This window comes from Zingiber officinale, chromosome 5A (genome assembly GCF_018446385.1).
Source record: "Zingiber officinale cultivar Zhangliang chromosome 5A, Zo_v1.1, whole genome shotgun sequence".
Lineage (NCBI taxonomy): Eukaryota > Viridiplantae > Streptophyta > Magnoliopsida > Zingiberales > Zingiberaceae > Zingiber > Zingiber officinale.
In genome coordinates, this window is record NC_055994.1 from 87,198,411 (window position 1) to 87,221,719 (window position 23,309).

At 43.8% G+C, this 23,309-nt stretch overlaps 1 protein-coding gene and 1 long non-coding RNA gene across 2 annotated transcripts in view; both read left to right on the plus strand.

Annotated features, from left to right (window-relative positions):
- The window catches only part of LOC121980862 (stearoyl-[acyl-carrier-protein] 9-desaturase, chloroplastic-like), a 45,565-nt gene extending 35,741 nt beyond the window's left edge, over nucleotides 1-9,824 (plus strand). Inside the window, exon 4 of the mRNA XM_042533116.1 lies at nucleotides 9,691-9,824. The gene's annotated coding sequence lies outside the window, so the exon portion shown is untranslated. The remainder of the gene's footprint in view (nucleotides 1-9,690) is intronic.
- A 6,085-nt stretch (nucleotides 9,825-15,909) lies between these two features.
- Nucleotides 15,910-17,747, plus strand: LOC121982984. The gene is made up of 2 exons (XR_006112346.1): nucleotides 15,910-16,145; nucleotides 17,433-17,747. It is a non-coding gene; the product is annotated as an uncharacterized LOC121982984 (long non-coding RNA).
- Nucleotides 17,748-23,309: the final 5,562 nt, after the last annotated feature.

A 23,309-nucleotide genomic window follows, 5' to 3' on the forward strand; every position in this document is an offset into this window, starting at 1 on the left:
TTTCTCCACCTCCGATTTGTGTTGAAGAAGAAGTCAATTTAAAGAGCTTCATTTACCTTGGATTAGCAATCTTCTCGATTGCAAACTAAGTAACATTTTTGCCTCGTATTTCTTTCAGTTATTGTATTTATTTTTTATTGGCATAGTTAACGTCGAAAGAAAGTGAAATGTAAATTTGTCTTAATTGCACGGCTATTCACTCCCTTTAGTCGGCCGCCAAGGGGCCAATAATTGATATCAGAGCAAGGGAGCTCTAGAAAGACTAACAGCTAACCGAAGCAAAAAAAAAAAAGATGGCCGGAGCTAGCATTCACCCGCTTAAGTTCGAGGGGGACTTCACTTACTGGAAGAAAAAATGGAGGTGTTTTTTAAAACTTACTTTGATATATTGTTAACAATAAAGTACGGTTTTGTGAAACCTCGTGATAACAATGGCAACGTAAAAGAAGAAGATCACTGGACCAAAAAGGGACAACCAGAATTTATAGCCAACGGAAAAGTAGAGTTCTTTCTGCTCAGTATTTTGCTTGCTCAGTGTTCTGCTACCTCAAGAGGTCAACCGTATCGGAAGTTACACCTCAGCCAAAAAACACTGGAAGAAATTTTTGGAACTCCATGAAGGCGCATCCGAAGCGAAGCTTACCTGACGGGACATCCTTCGGAGTCAGCTAACAAACCTCTGTTTCGAGAAATGTGAGACAGTGGCTCAACTACATACGAAAATCAAGGAGTTAATCACCGGACTGATCAATCTCGGCAAAGCGGTAATAACTAAGACTTAGTCCGCTACACACTCAATGCATTTCCTAGAACTCTAGAGTGAACCTCGATAATAGACGCATATTATATATCAAAGGATCTAGAGGTAAGTATGTTAGAAGGTCTCTTTTCAACATTAGAATTATATAAATCTAGATGTGCAGGTACAAGAAAAGAATGAAGTCAGAATCAAACACTAAGAGCTAAAAAGAAGGACGAACTCGAGTCCGACTCAGAATTTGATGCAGACCAAGAAGCATATATGGTAAGGAAATTCAAAAAGTTTTTTAGATCTAACAAATTTAATGAAATACAGACTAAGAAAAATCCAAGAAACAGAAGAAAGGTTTGATGCTACAATTGTCATGAAGAATGACACATCAAGGATGATTGCCCAAAGCTCAAGAAGGAAAAATGCAAAGGGCCAAGGCGATCCAAGCACAAGAATCTTAAGGCCACCTGGGATGAAAGTTCTTTATTCGAATTCGAGATAGAAGTGTATGCTGGACTGACACTGATGGCTAGTCACGAAGAACCAAGTAACTTGGAAGCTAACATCAATGAAGAGGGAGGCACATCAAAAGAATGCAACGATACAGGGGAAGAATCTAGTTTCAGATCCGATATGGTAAGTGAGGTATGTCTCTTACCTCCCAATTAATTATATTTAGGAATAAAATCTATGTCTAAATCGCTCTGTAAATTGAAAATGAAAAATATGCAATTAAAAAAGAAAAACCAAAATAATCTTGGTAAAATCCTATTTATTAGAAGATTTGACAAATTGAAAATTGAAAATTGAAAATTGAAAATTAAAAATTGGAAATTGGAAATTGGAAATTGAAAATTAAAAATTGGAAATTAAAAATTGAAAATGTTAAGTTAAAAGAAAAATTAGAACAATTGAAAAATGGTGATGCATGTTCACATATTCATAAACTTAGAAATTTTTAGGGACTAAATTGGTATTTCAGATATGACAAGGGTCAAATTGTAAAAGTATCACAAAAATACATTTCTAGAAATATCTTATTAATACAGTAGGTAAGAACTTTGATCCTGTCCGAGTGTGAGTAGACGAATGCTGTGAAGATGACGCTTATGTTGGCTGGATGTCGACTGAAGGTGATGTGGATCTCCAACGAACTAGGCCTGCAACCACATAGTCGTTAGTGTCGAGCCGAGGAGGGGTTCCCCGGCGATAGTCCTCCGACGCTCAAGCCAGCTACCGGCAGCAAGCAAATGAAGTAGAGAAGAAAGGAGCAACAGCGTGACTGTAGCTACAGTGATGAAAAACATACCTCCAATGAAGCTTTGAGACTTCTTATATAGAGCTCCCAGGAGGCGTGTGCACGCTTCCCGAAGCGTACCTGGAAAGGTCGTGTCAGAAAAACGTGTCTGACGTCATACCTTAACAACCCAAGCATATCCCTGACGTGACAGTGGAAGCTTCTACCGTACGATCCTCTGTCTGACCACGTCGGCGACCATGTCGCATGTCGATGACACTGATCCCTAGGATGATATTGCCAACTGCTCCTTTGTCTGTTATTGGGTCGAGCGGGAGAGTCACTTGTCCAGTCTATCGTCCGGGTGATGCAACAGTCGGGCCGAGCGTCCTGAGCGGGAGAGCCGCTCGGCCAGTCTATCGTCCGGGTGATGCAACAACCGTGCCGAGCGTCCGCTCGGCCAATGTTCTGCTGGTTAGCTCCCCCCATCGGGTGAGGGAGCCCTATCTACCAACTCGAGGCTGCATCCACTGTTTGGCCGCGCGGGATGGTCGCTCAGCCTTTGTGCCTGCCTGGTTGAGCTTTATGAGCGTCGGAAGCTCGGTGTCTGACCGAGCTGTCGAAGTGTCGGACCGTCTACTCTTCCTACTGACCACAGAGGTAATTCGCCCGATCGGGCGCCCGCCTAATGTTGACCACTTTGATCTCCTGTCGGTCGGGCCCTACCTTACTACCGGATCACGTCCCTGCGCCTAACGTTCACATGTGCACTCTGAGTCCCGTGCCCTAGATCGGACATCTTCGGTCGACCGCGCCCATCTTTATAAAGTCTCAGCGTCGCCATTTCTTCCTCTACGTTTTCTTCGTTCTCTCCGATGATTTTGCCCCGGCGAGTCTTCTGTGTCTAGTGCTCCGGCCATCCTCGACTCTTTGCTGCGGCGATTCCTTGCTCCCTGCGGTGGTCTTCTCCCTCTCGTAAGCTTTCCCTTTCCCTTGTTGCTTCCCCGCTGCTTCTTTTCTGCCACCGTATTTTCTAGCTTTCTATGTTTTCGGCCATCTTTCCCTTCGAGCCTTCTGCCTTTTCGTTTCCCGGCCATGGCGAGTTCCTCGCAGCCGTCCGACCCTGCTCCAGGTCTCTGGTATGCTACCATGGAGACTCGGTTCGACGCGGGCAACGCCGCGAGTCTGATAAACGCCTATGACCTCCTGTCCGACCATGAAATAGTTTTAGCCTCCCCGTCCGACCAGCCCAATGACCCGTCGATCGGCACAGTCTATTTCTTCCGAGACCAATTTGTGGCCGGTCTTCGATTTTCCATCCACCCCTTCATAACCGAGGTTTGTAACTACTTTCGTGTCCCGCTCGCCCAGCTCGTCCCTAACTCTTTCCGCCTGCTGTGCGGCGTGGTAGTGTTGTTCCGAGTGCACAACATTCGATTGACCCCTCAGGTCTTCCACTACTTTTACTACCCCAAACAGTCTGAGCTAGGCACTTAGTTGTTCCAATCTCGCATCGGCTTGGTCTTCTTTGACAAAATGCCCTCCTCCAACAAACACTGGAAGGAGTACTTCTTCTTCTTGAGACTCCCCGAGCGGCCATGCTTCCGGACCAAATGGCAGGTCGAGCTTCCCATTCAACCTAATCTGAAGAGGTATAAGACCCGACCGGACTACCTCCATGTTGCTAATATGCTGGCCGACTTGAAGTTCGACATTCATAAGTTGCTGCCAGAGGGTGTGATGTATGTGTTCGGACTAAGTCCGATCCGAACGAATCTCTCGAGCAGCCTAGGTACGAAATTTCTCAACCTTCTTCCTTTGAGTCTAACTTATTCTGTTTTTCTTTTGCAGTCGACATCATGATGTGCGCCTGGGTAGCCGAAATAATGAAGGCTAAGCAAGCCGAGATTGAAGCAGTTGTCGCCAAGGAGATGGAGCGGCTCGACTTGACCCATGTCGGCTCACAAGAGGGCACGATTGGGGAGACCGCAACTATGGGTGATGGGACCGCTGAGCCAACGCCCAGCGCAGGAGGGGCGACCGACCCAGGATCGGTCCGAGAAGCGTCACCCGTCATCCCTATTGAGGGTTCGGGGTTCTCGGGCGATGAAGTACCGCTCTCCCGCAAGAGACGCCGAACGGGCGCGCCTTCCCGTTTCGCAACCTTGGTCGTCCAAGCCTCTGCATGGGGAGGCACACTGTCTCCAGCCGCTCCCGTAATAGTAGAGGCCACTTCCTCCGAGCGGACTTCATCTTTAGCTGAGCTATCGGAGCCGCTCGCTGTTCAGCCGATCACTTCTTTGCCGCTAGCTAGGCGGAAGGTGACACGGTCCGCTATCTTGCCAGTCCCGCCTGCTCAAGCTTCTGGCCCGTCGGCCTCCACTCAATCGGCGCCGAGCGGGAGACGATCCATCACTACCACGCTTCGCCTTCCGACGGAGGACCTTTTTGGGCCGGGCGACCAGCCCAGCTCTCCTTAGCATCAAGTCTACATTCGTGATCGTCTCACCCGCGTCTGGGAAGAGGCAAGGGCACGAGCGACGATGAAACCCCTTAACGCGCTTGCCGATAGTCCCCTGGAGATGTCCACTAGGGTTAGTATTCTCAACTATCAACTCATGATTTACCTCCGATCGGCACTAATGCTTGCTTGCAGTTCTGGGTGGAGAACATCGCCATGTGCCAGTGGTTGGCTCAGGTGGAGGACGAGCTAAAGAAGCTCAAGATTTCCGGAGCTTCCTCCTCCTAGGGGCCACCGACCGCACGCCTGCAGGCCGACCTGAAAAAGGGCCAACAACTTCTTGCGGAGGAGCAGCATAAGTCAGCCGAGCAAGCCAACAGGCTGGGCCAGATCGAGGCACAATTGAAGACCTACGATCATAAACTCGAGCTGGCTTCCAAAAGGAAACAACGAGCCATCGCCGATCTGGAGTAGAAAAACTAGGATGCTCGGCAGTTGGCCGAGAAGCTGAAGAAGGTAGAGGACTCCCTGGTTGCTGAGCGGGAAAGTCGCTCAGCTAAGAAGGGGGAGCTTTAGGATCAAGTGAAGCGCCTTGAAGAGGATCTGGGGGCCTCTCGGGCGGCGCTAACAACCTACCAGAAGTCAACTAGTCGCCCTCATATTTGGAAATCTTCGCTTGGACCAATTTCTGGAGAAGGTGACCAACCGGATTGTCCGTTCGTTCGAGCTGACCATCGACGCTACGCTCATCCAGCTGAAGATGAACGACCATATTTCTGAAGCTCTGTCCGATAAGGATGTCGACCGCGTCTAGCTCCTCGAGTCCATTCTCGACGAAGCCTTTGATTATATTGAGTGAGCGAGGGACTTGTAGAGAGCATATTTTTGTAAGCTTTGAATGTACTCTTGCCGTTCGGCAGTGTTTAACCTATTATCAATGAAACCTTTTTGTGCCCTTTCTTCGTGTGCTATCTTTCTGTCGATATTCGGCTATGTAGTTCTGATCGGCTATTACGACCGTACTTTCAGTATTGAAAGATTCGCTAGGATCATACCTTTGGGGTTTATAGTCGCCACTCGACTCTGGGTTTTAACGTCTCCGCTAGACGATCTTCTAAGGCAGGAGTTTATGGTCATCGCTCAACCGTCGATAGAGACATGGGTTTAACGTCGCCACTCGACGATTTGGTGAAGACCAGGGTTTAAGGTCGCTGCTTGACGGTTTGGTGAAGACCGGGGTTTAAGGTCGCCGCTCGACGATTTGGTGAAGACCGGGATTTAAGGTCGCCGCTCGACCGTCGATTGAGACATGAGTTTAACGTCATCGCTCAAGGATTTGGTGAAGATCGGGGTTTAAGGTTGCCACTCGACCATCGATGGAGACATGGGTTTAACGTCGCCGCTCGACGAGAATTCTGATAACCTTTTTTTTTCATTCCAATCCTGCGCTCAAAGGAAACAGACAAAATGGAGAGTACACATCAATTACATTGGCGCACCTTTCATCCAGCTCGGTACGGTTGGAGATGGTTCGCGCTCCAAGGACGTTCTAGTTGTCGTCCGTCTTCATCCTCTAGGTAGTAGGCGCCAGAGTGGAGCTTCTCCACGACTTTGAATGGTCCGGCCCACGGAGCTTCTAGTTTAGTGACGTCGCCGACCGACTTCACCATCTTCCACACGAGGCCGCCGACCTGGAACAAACTCGGGATCACTCGTTGATTGTAGTTCTGCCTCATCCTTTGCCTATAAGCCATCAGCCGAACGGTTGCTTTGTCGCGCGTCTCATCCACGAAGTCTAGCTCTAGAAGCCTCCGCTCGGCGTTATCTTCGCTGCAGTGCTGTACTCGATCAGATTCGATCCCGACTTTGACCGGGACGACCGCTTCACCGTCGTATACAAGGTGGAACGGGGTTACACCCGTGCCTTCCTTAGGGGTCGTGCGGATTACCCATAACATGCCAGGGAGCTCGTCCACCCAGCTTCCTCCGATATGGTCAAGGTGAACTCTCAAAATCCACAAGATCTCCCGATTGGCGACTTCAGCCTGTCCGTTGCTCTGAGGGTACGCCACGGAGGTGAAGGCCTATTGGATGCCATACTCCTCGCACCACTCCTTGAGTTTCCGTCCGGCGAACTGTCTTCCATTGTCTGAGACGAGTCGACGCGGATTGTCGAACCGATAGATGATATACTGCCAGATGAACTTTTGGACCATCTGCTCGGTTATTTTTGCCAGCGGTTCGGCTTCAATCCACTTGGAGTAGTCTACCGTGACGAGAAAAAATTTTCACTGCCCGGCCGCCATGGGGAAGGGTCCCACAATATCCATGCCCCATTGGTCGAACGGGCACGACACAGTGGAAGCCGTCATCTCTTCGGTTGGCCGATGGGAGACATGGTGGTACTTCTGGCAGGACAAGCAATTAGCTACTGTCCGAGCGGTATCCTCCTGTAGAGTCGGCCAGAAGTACCCTGCCAACAGAATCTTCCTTACTAGCGTCCGACCGCCTGGATGCCCCCCACAGGAGCCTTGGTGTACCTCCCGTAGTATATAGTCGGCATCCTATGATCCGACGCATTTAAGCAATGGCCTGGAGAAGACCTTCTTATAGAGCTGGTCCCCGATGAGGGTGAAACGATCGACTCTTCTTCTCAATAAGCGGGCTTCTTCCCGATCGGACGATGTAGCTCCAGATCTTAGAAACTCTGCTATGGTCGTTCTTCAATCGCCAGGGAAAGTAAGCCCCTCCATCCGATCGACATGCGCTACCAAGGCTCGTCCGTCGCTTGGTTCTCCGCTCGGGGGATCTTCTGGATGATTACCTCCTGAAAGTTTGCCTTCAGCTTTTCGAAGGCTTCGACGTACAACTTGAGCCGCGTATTACTGATCTCGAATGCTCCCACCAGCTGTTGAGCGGCTAATTGAGAATCAGAATGGATAAGCACCCTACCAGCGCCGACGTGCCAAGCGGCTTGTAGGCCGGCTATAAGAGCCTCGTACTCGGCTTCGTTGTTAGTCGCCTGGTACTCTAGTCGAACGGACAACTGCACCCGCTCTTCTTGTCGGGAGATAAGCAGTTTGCCAATCTTACTACCCTGCCGGCTGGACGACCCATCCACATATATTTTCCAGACCGAGTCGAGTTCAGGGTTTTGTACTTTCGTGACAAAGTTGGCTAAGGACTGCCCTTTGATGGCCGTTCGGGGCTGATATTTGACATCGAACTCGTTGAGCTCCATTGTCCATTTGATCAGCCGGTCGGATGCCTCTGGGTTAAGCAGGGCTCTTCCTAGAGGGCTGTTGGTTATTACCACGATACTGTGAGCGAGAAATAAAGACGAAGCCTCCGAGCTGTAACGACCCAATTTTCCTTATTTTGAGTTCTGAATATCTTCAAAAATATTTGAAAATGCTTTTAAAATATTCTAGAGATTTTTAGGAATTTTTAGAGTATTTTTATGCAATTTTTGGAGTCCGTTTGGTATTTTTACCGAGTGGAGAAAGTTTAAAAAAAAAAATAAAAAAATAAAATAAAAAAACCAAAGTGCAAGAGCTGGGATTCGAACCCAGCTTCTCGGGCCCAAGCAGTAAGCGGCCCAACCAACCGAGCTGAGCTTGTTTTGTTAACTAAGTATGTGAACGAATATATTTGAGTTATAGGTAGATTCGGATCACTCAAGTTATTAAAGGAGGTTAATTTCTTCCCAAACCCTAAAAACCGCAAATCACTTTCCCCTCCTCATCACGCGACGCCGCCTTCTCCTCTCGGGCGAAACCGCAGCCAAGGCTAGGGTTCCTCCCCTCCGGCGTCGGCGACGTGTTTTTCCGACCGGTCTCCACTCGTGGGTGACTATTCCGGCAAGGAGAGCTCGAGAAATACAAGGAAAAAGGTGGAATCGAAGCTCCACCGAAACCCTAGGGCGCTCCTCGTGTTGTAAGTCCAAGAACCACCGCGGTAAGTGCTTCTCACCTGCGGTAGGAGTAGCTTTCGAGGTTTTTCGTTTGTGTTTTGTTGTTGTGAAATGAACAACAGTAGCCTTTTTCCTCAGTGTATGAAGTTTCGGATCTTGTTCCTTGATCTGGCAAATAGGTTTAAGTTTTGGTTTCAGTCCTTGATGTTTTATTTAGTGCACGAACAGAAGGTTTGAGGGTTTCCCTTGATACCACAGCATGCTAGTTAGGTGTGTTTACCTTACACATCAAGCATGTTTAAGTAGATATATTCTAGTTTAAGCCTGTTGTGTTACCACTGGAATTATACTATCTGGCATTACCTGGAATATTATTGTCGATAGAATTGGCTAACCTCATGTATTAGTACTGAATTAGAAATGCTAGTGCTGATGTATTAGTGCTTTGTTTGGATGCCATCATCCTCAGATGTTTTCTATTGGAAGCAAATTTTAGTTCAATAGAAACTAGTTTTAGTGATGAATGCAGTAGATTCGAACTTTAGTCTTCCTATCAATTCAATCATGATAAAGCATGCAAATTGATCATAATTGGTTATGGATAGTTTCGCAGTAGAAAACTGATTACTTGTGATGTGATATATATTGAGTTGATTCAGCTATGTCTCATGAGGCTATATTTTTGGGTTATTTCTAGAGTTCTTACCTTTACATCTGTTAGGTATGAAAAGTTGGTATTGGAGTTAGTTTTGTAGCTTAATGTGAAAGAGGGATATGCTTAAATTGCTTAAACCCTTAATGTGAACGTGGCATGTGTTTGAGCTGCTAAATGAGTTGCTTAAATTGCCTCTAATAAATGCCAAGGCATTTTATTAGAAGAAGTAATTAAAGAAAGATATAAAGAAAAGTATTTTACTTTCAAGGGCATGTACCGGACATAAGGTCCAAGGGATGGGCTCCAAGTTGCCCCTAGACATAAGGTCTAGAAGTGTCTTAATGGTTTTGGGATTAGCTACCTCAATTCTCATTAAGAAAGGCGCGCAAAGTGGTACAATGCCGGGCCCAAGTTAAGTTGAATATTATTTTTAAAGTATACAAGTATTAATTTGGAAACCAACAGAACAAGTTCTTTTATCAAAGTTGCCAATTTTAGCAAATTAAATTGTTGTTTCCTTTAGAGATGCATGATGTAGTTCCATTTGCTATTTTCATGTTGAGCATGTATTTCCCTGCTTTCTTTTATGTTTATGCATTCCTTATCGGATATTGTGAGTAGAAAGCACTTACTAAGCTTTTAGCTTATAGATACTACTTTCCTCCTACTGCAGATATAGATAAAAATAAAGGAAAAGCTAAAGTGGCATAGAAGAAGGCGACAAGGAGACGTTGATGGTGTGTGTGTGGTGGCTGTTTATGGAAGTATGGGATCTTGCTAGAAGAGTTTGGAGATGTTACTTGCTAGTGCTCGTTTGATTTTCGCCATAGTAGAACTATATTGCCATGTTAAAAATTGTTAGATGCTAGTATGCTATATAAGTTTGCTTTAATGGAACTGTCACATGATTTACTTCTGCTGTAGTGAAATTTGTTTTCAATTGCAATGAGTAGGATATATGACTAGCTAGCGAATTCCTATGCTTAGTTTTTCTTTTGTTATTGCTGGAAATTTTAATCTGCTGTGAAATGCTAGAAATATTCTTATGCTCAGTACCTCCTTATAAATCTGCTGGAATGTTATGTTGCTGGATTTATTCGGATGTTAAATGCTTAAGTCCATTACTTCATTATACTCTGATGGAAGGTTAAAATTTCTGGAAGGTTAAATCTGCTGGGAAGTTCGGATTTGATTGCACAGTAGTCTCTCATGTATACTGGTATCACTATTGTTGTTAGTTTTCTGCCGTGGGAATTACATTGCTCGGTATTTAAGTGCTAAAGCTGGAGTCTTATTTCTGCCGTGGGAATCATATCTGCAGGAGTTCTTTTGTCTATAAAAGTGCACTGTTTCGGCTTGTTAGGAAAGCATGAGCAGTAGAGTTTTGGTGTATGAAAGAAAAGCATGTGTATGAAAGAAATGCATAGATTTCGGCTTATTAGGACATGAATAAGTAGTAGTCTATTTCACTTCCTCTAAATTACTGTTTTGGTTGTAGAATGAATAACTAAAATTTTGTGACAAGGAAATGTTAGGTAGGATTTCATGAATGCAAGTTAATAAAGGAAGTAGCAAACAGTAGAGATACTTAAGCTTCATTGCCTATATAATACACTTGCTTGTGTTACACTTGTTTGCATGTTTAAACAAGTAAGAAAAATAAGAAAATATAAGCATCAGAGCAGTTTAAAGCATTTCTAGTGTTAAAAGTAAGTAGTGTCAGTTATGTGGAGATAGTAGTTTCAGTAGCGGTCACCCTCAGAGGAGTAGTAAGGAGGGTGGTCGTTACAGTTGGTATCAGAGCAGGTCCATTTTCCAGCAACACACACACATCAGCATCATCCTTGCCGTCTTCAAGTAAGAAAGTATTTAAGTTCTTTCTTTATTGCTTTCCTTTATTATTATTATTTGCAGTATGGATGGATTGTTTATAAGTGATTAAGTAAGATAAGAGTTTTTTTTAGCTATTTCCTTTCTTAATATATAAATGTGTATGTTTAGAAAGGGTAGAGAAATTATCAAATTTGCTTATTTGTTTAACTAGATGTCGAGAAGAGGACGTCCCCGTACCGCTCGTACTGAGGACCAAGTTCAGGAGGAAGAGAGGCCAGGCTCAACTGAGCCCAATCTTTCTGAAGTTGTTGCCCAACTTCAGAAACAAGTAGTGGCGAGCAGTAATTGCCAATCGATGGCAAATCAACAACCATCCCTCCTACTCCTCAAGCAGTAGCGTGGAGACTCCGGTGGTAGCGAGGTTCCTGACTACCAGTCGTCCACAGACCCTGAGACAAGAAGCTTACCTTATCTGATGGTGGCGAAACCAGAGCTTCTCGAGCACGTGAGCCACAGGATGCCCGAGCTTGGTTCTCTTGGAGAGCACCATGGAGCTTCTTGGCTGGAAGTCGAGAAGGTCAAGTGTGCCTCCTTTTGCTTGCAGCAGACGCACGCATGTGGTGGGAGAGAGTCAAGAGCAAGAGGGCGGTCAATCGGATGAGATGGATTGATTTTGAGACAGAGTTCTACGACGAGTTCTTCCGCCAAAGGATCACCAATAAGCACTACGAGGAGTTTATGGAGTTCAGACAGATCGAGCAGTGGAGGAAGCGGTTAAAGATTCAAATGGCTTGTGTTGGAGGAACCGTTGAAGCTCCAGCAGACAACGAAGGAAAGCACCTCCGGCCTCGGTATTGGATCGAGGAGTAAAGAGAGCAATCGGAGGTGGACAAGGAGGTAACAGAATTTTGATTAATTATTACCCTTAATGGCATAAATGCAGGTGAATACAAGAACGCAAGCGGCCTGGAAAATGGCAAGCGCTTCATGACTGTCCTAAACAAGGCCAAGAAGTAGAGGTTCATGAAGTAACCGAAGGGGGGACCGAAACCAAGCAGACTAAGCTCCTTCCCTGCCCTAAATGTGGGAGAACACATCCAGGAGCCTGCCTCTTGGGTAAGACTAGATGTTATTCTTATGGTCAAGAAGGACACATGGCCAAACAGTGTCCTAACAAGTTCAAAACACCCCAGCCACAGCCAATACAATATGGAGCCAAGCCTCAACTACATTATATGCCCGCAACTCGAAGGACCTCGATCGTCAAGGAAGGTTGGAAGCTCCACGGCCCACCTTTGACAATGCGAGTATTCTCCTTACCAAAGAGGAAGCGCTAGTGCCTCCTGGTTGTAACAGTCAAGTAGTTATTTTTCGACATGTAGCTACTGCTATTTGATACTTGGGCGACCCATTCTTTTGTATCCATACCTTTTGCCAAAGAATTACAGGTACAGAAAGCATGAATTCCAAGTTCCGACAACTTTCTGGGGAAGTCATGGAATCTAGTCGATGGCTTGATGCATGGGTCGAATTTCGCATCGAGAGCTATATGTTAACCTGGTAGTCTTAGCTATGCAGGATTTCGATATCATTTTGGTATGGATTTCCTCAGCAAGTTGGACTGCCGCAGAAGGAAGGTGATCTTTAGCCCAGAAGGTGAACCTTCCTTTGAATTTACAGGAGTACCAAGGAGGAAGACCCAGAAATTCCTCTCTTCTCTCACAGCTCACCAGATGTTAGCTAAAGGGTGTGTTGGTTTTCTTGCATTCATTGTGAGTACAGAGGAAGAAGAAAGACCTAAGCAGGAGGAAGTTCGGGTAGTCTGTGAGTATCCAGAGGTGTTCCCAGAAGAGCTACCTGGACTACCTCCGAATAGAGAGGTGGAGTTTGAGATTGAACTGGTTCCTGGTACCGGTCCAATTTCAAAAGCTCCATATCGCATGTCCCCAGCAGAGTTGAAAGAGCTACAAGAACAACTTCAGGAGCTGCTTGACAAAGGCTTCATCCGCCCTAGTCACTCACCATGGGGAGCTCCTGTGTTGTTTGTCAAGAATAAGGATGGATCTATGCGGATGTGCATAGATTATAGAGCTCTGAATCAAGTGACCATCAAGAACAGGTATCCACTGCCCAGGATCGATGATTTATTTGATCAATTGAAAGGGGCAACAGTGTTCTCTAAGATAGATCTGCGCTCTGGGTACCATCAGTTAAAAGTAAAGGAGAGTGATATACCCAGAACTGCTTTCAGGACCAGATATGGACACTATGAATTCGTGGTTATGCCTTTTGGTGTGACTAATGCACCTGCAGTCTTCATGGACTTGATGAATAGAGTGTTCAGTGAATACCTTGACAAGTTTGTCATTGTGTTCATCGACGACATTCTAATCTATTCCAGAACTTCAGAGGAGCATGACACGCACTTGAGAATAGTTCTGCAGACCCTTCAACAAAAGCAACTCTATGCTAAATTCTCAAAGTGCGAGTTCTGGTTGGAACAGGTGGCATTTCTAGGTCACATTGTTTCAAAAGAAGGTATTCAGGTAGATCCAGCCAAAGTAGAAGCGGTCAAGAATCGGAAGAGACCCAAGAATGCCAGGAGATCAAGCTTCCTTGGTTTAGCTGGGTACTACAGAAATTTGTGGAGGACTTTTCCAGATAGCCTCCACTTACAGACCTCACCGGGAAGGACAAGAAGTTTGAATGGTCGATAAATGTGAGCGAGTTTTCAAGAACTCAAGAGGAGACTGACCAATGACTGTTCCAGAGGATGACAAGAGTTTTGACATCTACGATGCTTCCAAGATGGGCTTAGGAGCTGTACTCATGCAGGAAGGAAAAGTTGTAGCTTATGCTTCCAGACAACTCAAAGACTACGAGAAGAACTACCCCACTCATGATCTTGAGCTGGCAGCTGTGGTCTTTGCACTGAAACTCTGGCGACACTATTTGTATGGAGTCCGGTGTAGAATCTTCACAGATCATCAGAGTCTTAAGTACTTCTTCACTCAAAAGGACTTAAACATGAGACAGCGCAGGTGGCTAGAGTTGGTCAAAGATTATGACTGTGAAATCCTCTACCACCCAGGTAAAGCTAATAAAGTGGCAGATGCACTAAGCAGAAAGTCCAGTGCATCCTTGATGTCCTTATCATCATTAGCCCTGCCACTACAGAAGGAGTTGTCAGATTTCGGACTTGAAATTATTTATGGGCAACTTTCTGCATTGACCCTAGAGTCAACCCTGCTTGAGGATATACAGAAAAAGCAAAGTGAAGATCCAGATATCCAAAAGATCAAGCAAGGAATACAAGAAGAAGGAAATTCAGAATTTCGAGTATCAGACAGTGGAATTCTTTATCAGGGAAATCGCCTTTGTGTTCCCAATGATGAAGAGCTGAGAAAGAGAATTTTAGAAGAGGCCCATAGTACGCCATACTCTATGCATCCTGGTTCTACCAAGATGTACCAAGACGTGAAACAGAAGTTCTGGTGGTCTGGACTCAAAAGAGATGTAGTTAAATATGTCAGTACCTGCCTGACATGTCAGAGAGTCAAAGCAGAACACCAGAGACCAGGAGGAGTTTTACAACCTCTTCCAATACCAGAGTGGAAGTGGGAAGACATATCCATGGACTTCATAACAGGTCTCCCAAGAACCACAAATGGATATGATGCGATATGGGTGATAGTGGACAGATTGACCAAGTCTGCTCATTTTCTAGCCATCAAAGTGTCTCACTCTATAGAGCAGTTAGCACAGCTGTATGTTAAAGAGGTGATCGGACTTCACGGAGTTCCCAAATCTTAACTTTTGGGAGTGTGTTCAGAATGCACTAGGCACCAAACTCAAGTTCAGCACCGCCTTCCATCCTCAAACTGATGGACAGACAGAGCGAGTAAATCAGATCTTAGAAGATATGCTCAGGGCTTGTGCACTAGATTTTAAGGGTAGTTGGTGCAAGTATCTGTGCTTAGCTGAGTTTGCCTACAACAACAGCTACCAAGCCACCATCAGGATGGCACCATATGAGGCGTTGTATGGCAGAAAGTGCAGATCACCTATATGCTGGCAAGAAGCAGGTGAAAGAAAGGAAATGGAAGTAGAGCTGGGCATTCAGACAGAGCTGATAGAAGAAACCACTCAGGCTATTCAGAAAATCAGACAGAGGATTGAGACTGCCCAGAGTAGACAGAAAAGCTATGCTGACACACGTCGTAGGCCACTGGAATTTCAAGTAGGAGATTCAGTTTTTCTCAAAGTTGCTCCTATGAAGGGAGTGATGAGATTTGGCAAGAAGGGCAAATTAAGTCCTCGCTATATAGGACCTTATCTGATTTCAGAAAGGATTGGTAAGGTAGCTTATAAACTGGAATTACCGCAAGACATGTCAGCAATACACAATGTGTTTCATGTCTCCATGTTAAAGAAGTGCCTCCATGACCCTAGCCAAGTGATTGAGCCTCAGTCAGTGCAGATCCAAGAGGATCTTAGTTTTGAGAGTAGACCTACACGGATAGTGGACAGAGCAGTCAAGAGACTAAGAAGCAAAGAAGTACCACTAGTGAAGGTCGTCTGGCAGAACCAGGAACACGAGGAAGTCACTTGGGAGCGGGAGGATAGTATGAGACAGAAATATCCAGAACTATTCTAAGTTCGAGGACGAACTTTTTATAAGGTATGGGGAATTGTAACGACCCAATTTTCCTTATTTTGAGTTCTAAATATCTTCAAAAATATTTGAAAATGCTTTTAAAATATTCTAGAGATTTTTAGGAATTTTTAGAGTATTTTTATGCAATTTTTGGAGTCCGTTTGGTATTTTTACCGAGTGGAGAAAGTTTAAAAAAAAAAAAAATAAAATAAAATAAAAAAACCAAAGTGCAAGAGCTGGGATTCGAACCCAGCTTCTCGGGCCCAAGCAGTAAGCGGCCCAACCAACCGAGCTGAGCTTGTTTTGTTAACTAAGTATGTGAACGAATATATTTGAGTTATAGGTAGATTCGGATCATTCAAGTTATTAAAGGAGGTTAATTTCTTCCCGAATCCTAAAAACCGCAAATCACTTTCCCCTCCTCATCACGCGACGCCGCCTTCTCCTCTCGAGCGAAACCGCAGCCAAGGCTAGGGTTCCTCCCCTCCGGCGTCGGCGACGTGTTTTTCCGACCGGTCTCCACTCGTGGGTGACTATTCCGGCAAGGAGAGCTCGAGAAATACAAGGAAAAAGGTGGAATCGAAGCTCCACCGAAACCCTAGGGCGCTCCTCGTGTTGTAAGTCCAAGAACCACCGCGGTAAGTGCTTCTCACCTGCGGTAGGAGTAGCTTTCGGGGTTTTTCGTTTGTGTTTTGTTGTTGTGAAATGAACAACAGTAGCCTTTTTCCTCAGTGTATGAAGTTTCGGATCTTGTTCCTTGATCTGGCAAATAGGTTTAAGTTTTGGTTTCAGTCCTTGATGTTTTATTTAGTGCACGAACAGAAGGTTTGAGGGTTTCCCTTGATACCACAGCATGCTAGTTAGGTGTGTTTACCTTACACATCAAGCATGTTTAAGTAGATATATTCTAGTTTAAGCCTGTTGTGTTACCACTGGAATTATACTATCTGGCATTACCTGGAATATTATTGTCGATAGAATTGGCTAACCTCATGTATTAGTACTGAATTAGAAATGCTAGTGCCGATGTATTAGTGCTTTGTTTGGATGCCATCATCCTCAGATGTTTTCTATTGGAAGCAAATTTTAGTTCAATAGAAACTAGTTTTAGTGATGAATGCAGTAGATTCGAACTTTAGTCTTCCTATCAATTCAATCATGATAAAGCATGCAAATTGATCATAATTGGTTATGGATAGTTTCGCAGTAGAAAACTGATTACTTGTGATGTGATATATATTGAGTTGATTCAGCTATGTCTCATGAGGCTATATTTTTTGGGTTATTTCTAGAATTCTTACCTTTACATCTGTTAGGTATGAAAAGTTGGTATTGGAGTTAGTTTTGTAGCTTAATGTGAAAGAGGGATATGCTTAAATTGCTTAAACCCTTAATGTGAACGTGGCATGTGTTTGAGCTGCTAAATGAGTTGCTTAAATTGCCTCTAATAAATGCCAAGGCATTTTATTAGAAGAAGTAATTAAAGAAAGATATAAAGAAAAGTATTTTACTTTCAAGGGCATGTACCGGACATAAGGTCCAAGGGATGGGCTCCAAGTTGCCCCTAGACATAAGGTCTAGAAGTGTCTTAATGGTTTTGGGATTAGCTACCTCAATTCTCATTAAGAAAGGCGCGCAAAGTGGTACAATGCCGGGCCCAAGTTAAGTTGAATATTATTTTTAAAGTATACAAGTATTAATTTGGAAACCAACAGAACAAGTTCTTTTATCAAAGTTGCCAATTTTAGCAAATTAAATTGTTGTTTCCTTTAGAGATGCATGATGTAGTTCCATTTGCTATTTTCATGTTGAGCATGTATTTCCCTGCTTTCTTTTATGTTTATGCATTCCTTATCGGATATTGTGAGTAGAAAGCACTTACTAAGCTTTTAGCTTATAGATACTACTTTTTCCTCCTACTGCAGATATAGATAAAAATAAAGGAAAAGCTAAAGTGGCATAGAAGAAGGCGACAAGGAGACGTTGATGGTGTGTGTGTGGTGGCTGTTTATGGAAGTATGGGATCTTGCTAGAAGAGTTTGGAGATGTTACTTGCTAGTGCTCGTTTGATTTCTGCCATAGTAGAACTATATTGCCATGTTAAAAAAATTGTTAGATGCTAGTATGCTATATAAGTTTGCTTTAATGGAACTGTCACATGATTTACTTCTGCTGTAGTGAAATTTGTTTTCAATTGCAATGAGTAGGATATATGACTAGCTAGCGAATTCCTATGCTTAGTTTTTCTTTTGTTATTGCTGGAAATTTTAATCTGCTGTGAAATGCTAGAAATATTCTTATGCTCAGTACCTCCTTATAAATCTGCTGGAATGTTATGTTGCTGGATTTATTCGGATGTTAAATGCTTAAGTCCATTACTTCATTATACTCTGATGGAAGGTTAAAATTTCTGGAAGGTTAAATCTGCTGGGAAGTTCGGATTTGATTGCACAGTAGTCTCTCATGTATACTGGTATCACTATTGTTGTTAGTTTTCTGCCGTGGGAATTACATTGCTCGGTATTTAAGTGCTAAAGCTGGAGTCTTATTTCTGCCGTGGGAATCATATCTGCAGGAGTTCTTTTGTCTATAAAAGTGCACTGTTTCGGCTTGTTAGGAAAGCATGAGCAGTAGAGTTTTGGTGTATGAAAGAAAAGCATGTGTATGAAAGAAATGCATAGATTTCGGCTTATTAGGACATGAATAAGTAGTAGTCTATTTCACTTCCTCTAAATTACTGTTTTGGTTGTAGAATGAATAACTAAAATTTTGTGACAAGGAAATGTTAGGTAGGATTTCATGAATGCAAGTTAATAAAGGAAGTAGCAAACAGTAGAGATACTTAAGCTTCATTGCCTATATAATACACTTACTTGTGTTACACTTGTTTGCATGTTTAAACAAGTAAGAAAAATAAGAAAATATAAGCATCAGAGCAGTTTAAAGCATTTCTAGTGTTAAAAGTAAGTAGTATCAGTTATGTGGAGATAGTAGTTTCAGTAGCGGTCACCCTCAGAGGAGTAGTAAGGAGGGTGGTCGTTACACGAGCGGTGAGTACCAATGCAAATGCGAGCTTCTCAAGACCAGTGTAGTAAGATTTAGCATCCTTTAATATATAACTCAAGAAGTACACTGGTTGTTCCTCGTCGTTCTGTCGAACCAACGCCGAGCTGACAGTATGCTCGGTCGTGGACAAATAGATCCGGAGCGGTTAACCGGCAGTAGGCTTAGCTAGTACAGGTAGTGAGTTCAGATATGCTTTAAGTTCCTCGAAGGCCTGGTCACACTCCTCGTCCCACTAAAACTTGGTGGCTCGACGCAGAATCTTGAAGAAAGGAAGGCTCCGGTCGGACGACTTGGAGATGAATCGTGATAATGCTGTTATCCGGCCGGTGATGCGCTGAGCTTCCCTCAAGTTTCTTGCTGGTGGCATATCTTGGAGTGCTTTTACCTTGCTGGGATTTACCTCAATGCCCCGCTCGGTGACGATATACCCTAAGAAGCGCCAACTTTTAGCGTCGAACAGACACTTCTGAGGATTTAACTTTATTTCGTATGTCCGGAGGGTCTAGCAGGTCTCCTTGATATCTGCACAGAGATTGGTAGCTTGGAGGGATTTAATTAATAAATCATCGACATATACCTCCATGTTGCGGTCGACCTGCCGTCGGAAGACTTTGTTCATTAGCCTCTGGTAGGTGGCTCCTGTATTCTTCAAGCCGAATGACATTACGTTGTAGCAGTAGGTACCGTCGGTGGTAATGAAGTTGACTTTCTCTTAGTCTTCGCGGGTGAGTGGCACTTGATGATACCCCTGATATACGTCCAGCATGCATATCAGCTCGCACCCGACCGTGGAGTCTACCATCATCGATCCTCGCCAAGGGATAGAAGTCCTTCGGACACACCTTGTTAAGATCCCGGAAGTCGATGCAGACCCTCCATTTATTGCCCGACTTGGAGACCAACACCACATTGACGAGCCAGCTTGGAAACTGAACTTCGCGTATGTGGCCGGCCTCCAGTAGCTTCTCAATCTCCGTCCGGATAATCAGGTTCTGTTTAACACTGAAGTCTCTCTTTCTCTGCTTCACCGGCAGAGCGTTTGGTCGGACGTGGAGCTCATGCTGCGCGACGCTCGGGGAAATGTCGGGTAGCTCATGTGTTGACCATGTGAAGACATCATGGTTATTCTAAAGACATCTGATCAGTTCCGCCTTCTGCTCGGCCTCCAAGTCTGACGCTATGAAGGTCGTCGCCTCTGCTCGGCCCGAGTGTATCTGTACTTCTTCTTTCTCCACATAAACCAAAGTAGGGGGCTTTTCGGTTATGGTGCTTACCTCTATCCGAGGTGTTTTTTGAGCGGACATTGCCTTGGTCTTGACCATCTCGACATAGCATCTCTGAGCGGCCAGCTGATCCCCCTTTATTTCTCTCACTCGATCTTCTACCGGGAACTTACTCTTCTGGCAGAAGGTTGAGACGATCACTCGGAATTCATTGAGGGACGGTCGGCCCAAAATGACATTGTAGGTTGAGGGGACATCTACTACGATGAAGTTGGTGGCTTTTGTCCTCCGAAGTGGTTCCTCCCCGAGCGAGATGGCCATCTTGATCTGGCCGATCGGCAAGACTTCATTGCCGGTGAACCTGTATAGAGGGGTAGTCATTGGCAACAGCTCGCCTCAGTCAATTTGGAGCTGGTCGAATGCCTTCTTGAAAATGATGTTGACCGAGCTGCCTGTGTCAACGAATAGTGTAATTGACGATTACCGCTCGAATAATGAGTGCGTCGTCGTGCGACACTTCAACTCCTTCGAGGTCACGAGGATCGAAGCTGATCTCGGGTCCACTGGCCTACTCCCGACTGCAGCCCACCGCATAGATTTCTAACCGCCGAGCGTGTGGCTTCCTAGCTCGATTGGAATCTCCGCCGGTCGGCCCGCCAGGTATGATGTTGATCTCCCCTCGAGCAGCATTGCTCCTGTTCTCCTCCTCCCGAGCGGATGACCTGTTTCGCTCTCGCCCGGCTCTCGCCGGCTCTGCGCTCTTCCGATGAGGTGACCTCGGGGATCACCTTGCTTCTTCTCTTCGCTTGGAACGATGATACTCGTGTCGTCGGTCAGGAGAGAGGGATCGGCGACAATAACTCCTAGGCGTCGGTTGGGCGACTGGGTTGAACCCACGACGGTCGCGGGTGTTATGAGTTGCGAACTGATGGAACGAGCAGAACAAAGAGGTCCATACCTTCCCCTTGGGTCTCGGCCGCTCTGCGGCAATATGCTGGACGGCGTGCGACCTTGCTTCCTGGTGTGGCCACACTCCTTCGGCTCGTGGCCCTCTCAGTGGCTGATGGCTGGACGGCGACCGTCGCTCGATTGGCGTCGATGGTTCGAAACCGACGGTTCGGAACCGCCGGTTCGACGATTCGGAACCACCGGTTTGACGGTTCCAGACAGGTCGACCCTTAACCTTAACCGCCCAAGACGGTTACGGTTCACGGTTCGGAACCGCCGGTTCACGGTTCGTCACGGTTCAAGATTATTATGTTAAAAAAAATTAAAAATTAAAAATTAAAAATTAAAAATTAAAATTTATTGGAAAAAGGGCTTGCACTTATTTAAGTTGCCTACGTATCTCTTTAGGGGAATCAAAACCCACGTAGTTCTTTTACATTTTTATCCTTTTACATTTTCACCTACTACCATTTCCTGTTCCTGTTGTATTTGTTCCTTCAGTATCAAAATCTTCAACTTCGTCATCTGAAAGTTGCATTCCTTGGATTCTTTTCTCCGCTCTAGTCCAATCGTCCAGTAATGCTTGGGCTTCCAATGAGTTGGGAGACAAAGTTGATCGTTGTTCATCTAATATGTTGCCGCCGGCACTGAACGTCTGTTCCACAACAACAGTTGACACTGGACAAGTTAAATTTCTTTTGTGATCACGGAGAGAACGGGAAAGCTTTGAGCCTTCTGTGACCACCACTTTAAGATATCGAAGTTTTCGCTATCTGCTTTATTAAAATCAAAAGAAGTCGTAAAAACATTCTCAAGTTCCTGTGTGGAACTTGAGGATCCTCGTGGACATTTTGTCCATTCTTTTAATAAGAGTTGTGTTTTTGTAAGTTTTAAATTACTACGGGTAGTTTGTTGTATTTCAGAAATATTAATTTGTGTTTCATATTTTGCATAATATTGATTATAAATATCATATAAATAAATTCTAACATTATATATAATATTAAATGGATTAGGGGAAGAAGAATCTTTAATTGGAATTAAAGCGTCATAATATAAAGTTAACATTTCTTGTAAAACTTCTAATTTAAATCTAGGATCTAAAGCAAATGCAATTAAATAAATTTCAGGAATTAAATAAAAATATTTTTTTCATTTAATTTTCATAGCTAAGATGCAAGGAGATAAAGATTCATTATTAATATGTTCATTTAAATCTAATACTATATTAGAAAAAAATTTTAAAACTAATTGAGCAGTGGGATAATAAACACCGGAAAGTTATTCGGTTGCATCATTAAATACTTTTAAAATTTCACAAATACTACTACACATATTCCATTGTCGTGAAAATAAATATATATTAGTTTTAGTGTTTTATGCAAAAAATGAACATAATAATTCTTTATATTGAAATGAATCTTGTAATAATTAGTATATTGAATTCCAATGTGTTGGTACATCACGTGGAAATTTTTTAGGTCTTATCCCATTAATTTTATAAAACATACCCTATTGTTTCATTATAGATGGATGAGACCATAAATAAGAAATTACAATTCTAATTGGTTTAATATAACTTTCTAAAATTTTTAAACCATCTTGAACACATAAATTTAAAACATGGCATACACAACGAATATGAAAAAATAAACCTCCAATAATAGGTTGACAAACAAATTTTAGATCATCTATACAAGCGGTATTGGAACTAGCATTATCTAATGATATTGAAAATATTTTATGAGTTAAACCATATTCATCTAAAATTAAACATAATAATTGTGCGATATTATGAGCATTACGTGATTCATCAAAAACTCTATAAGCTAATAATCTTTTTTGGAAGTTCCAAGAGTTATCGATCCAATGGCAAGTCAACCCATATACGAATGTGTTTGCCAATTATCACTCCAAATATCGGAACATAAAGAAACTTTATTATCTAATTTACTAAATTCATCAATTAAATTCTTTTTTCTTGTTTTCTAATTTTTTAATTGTACGAGTAAGTGTAGTCCTAGGAACACGTTTAGCACATGGATTAAGAGATTCTTTACAAAAATCTTCACATGTGCATTTAGATCCAAAACTAAAAGAAAGATGTTCTATGAAAACAAATTTAGCTAATAATTCTCTTAATTTATTATCCGAATATAAAAATAAACCGAAATCGGTACTACCGCTAGTTGAAGAAAATCTTGATAATTGTGTTTGAGAACGGTCGAGTCCATATTCCGTCGGGGGTTTCGTTTTTACATGTCGTTTTGACGACCCATGGCTGTCGCTGGCTTGTAATTTGTAGGAAGCATTGCAGTGCTTACATTTTGCACGCATTTCTCCCGACAGAAGAGTGACATTCTCAAAATGTTTAGTGAAATAGAAGACTTTAGAGGAGGAAGCTCCCGAACCTTAGAAGTAATTGCATCGGTACTTCCTTGTGTTTCGGGTGTCGGATTCGGAAGATGCTCGATCTCATCATCGGTGGATTGAATGTTGGGGTCCTCCTCTCGCGGATTCATTATTTGCTTTCCCTTTCGAGTTTGAGATGATGTACCTCCGCGG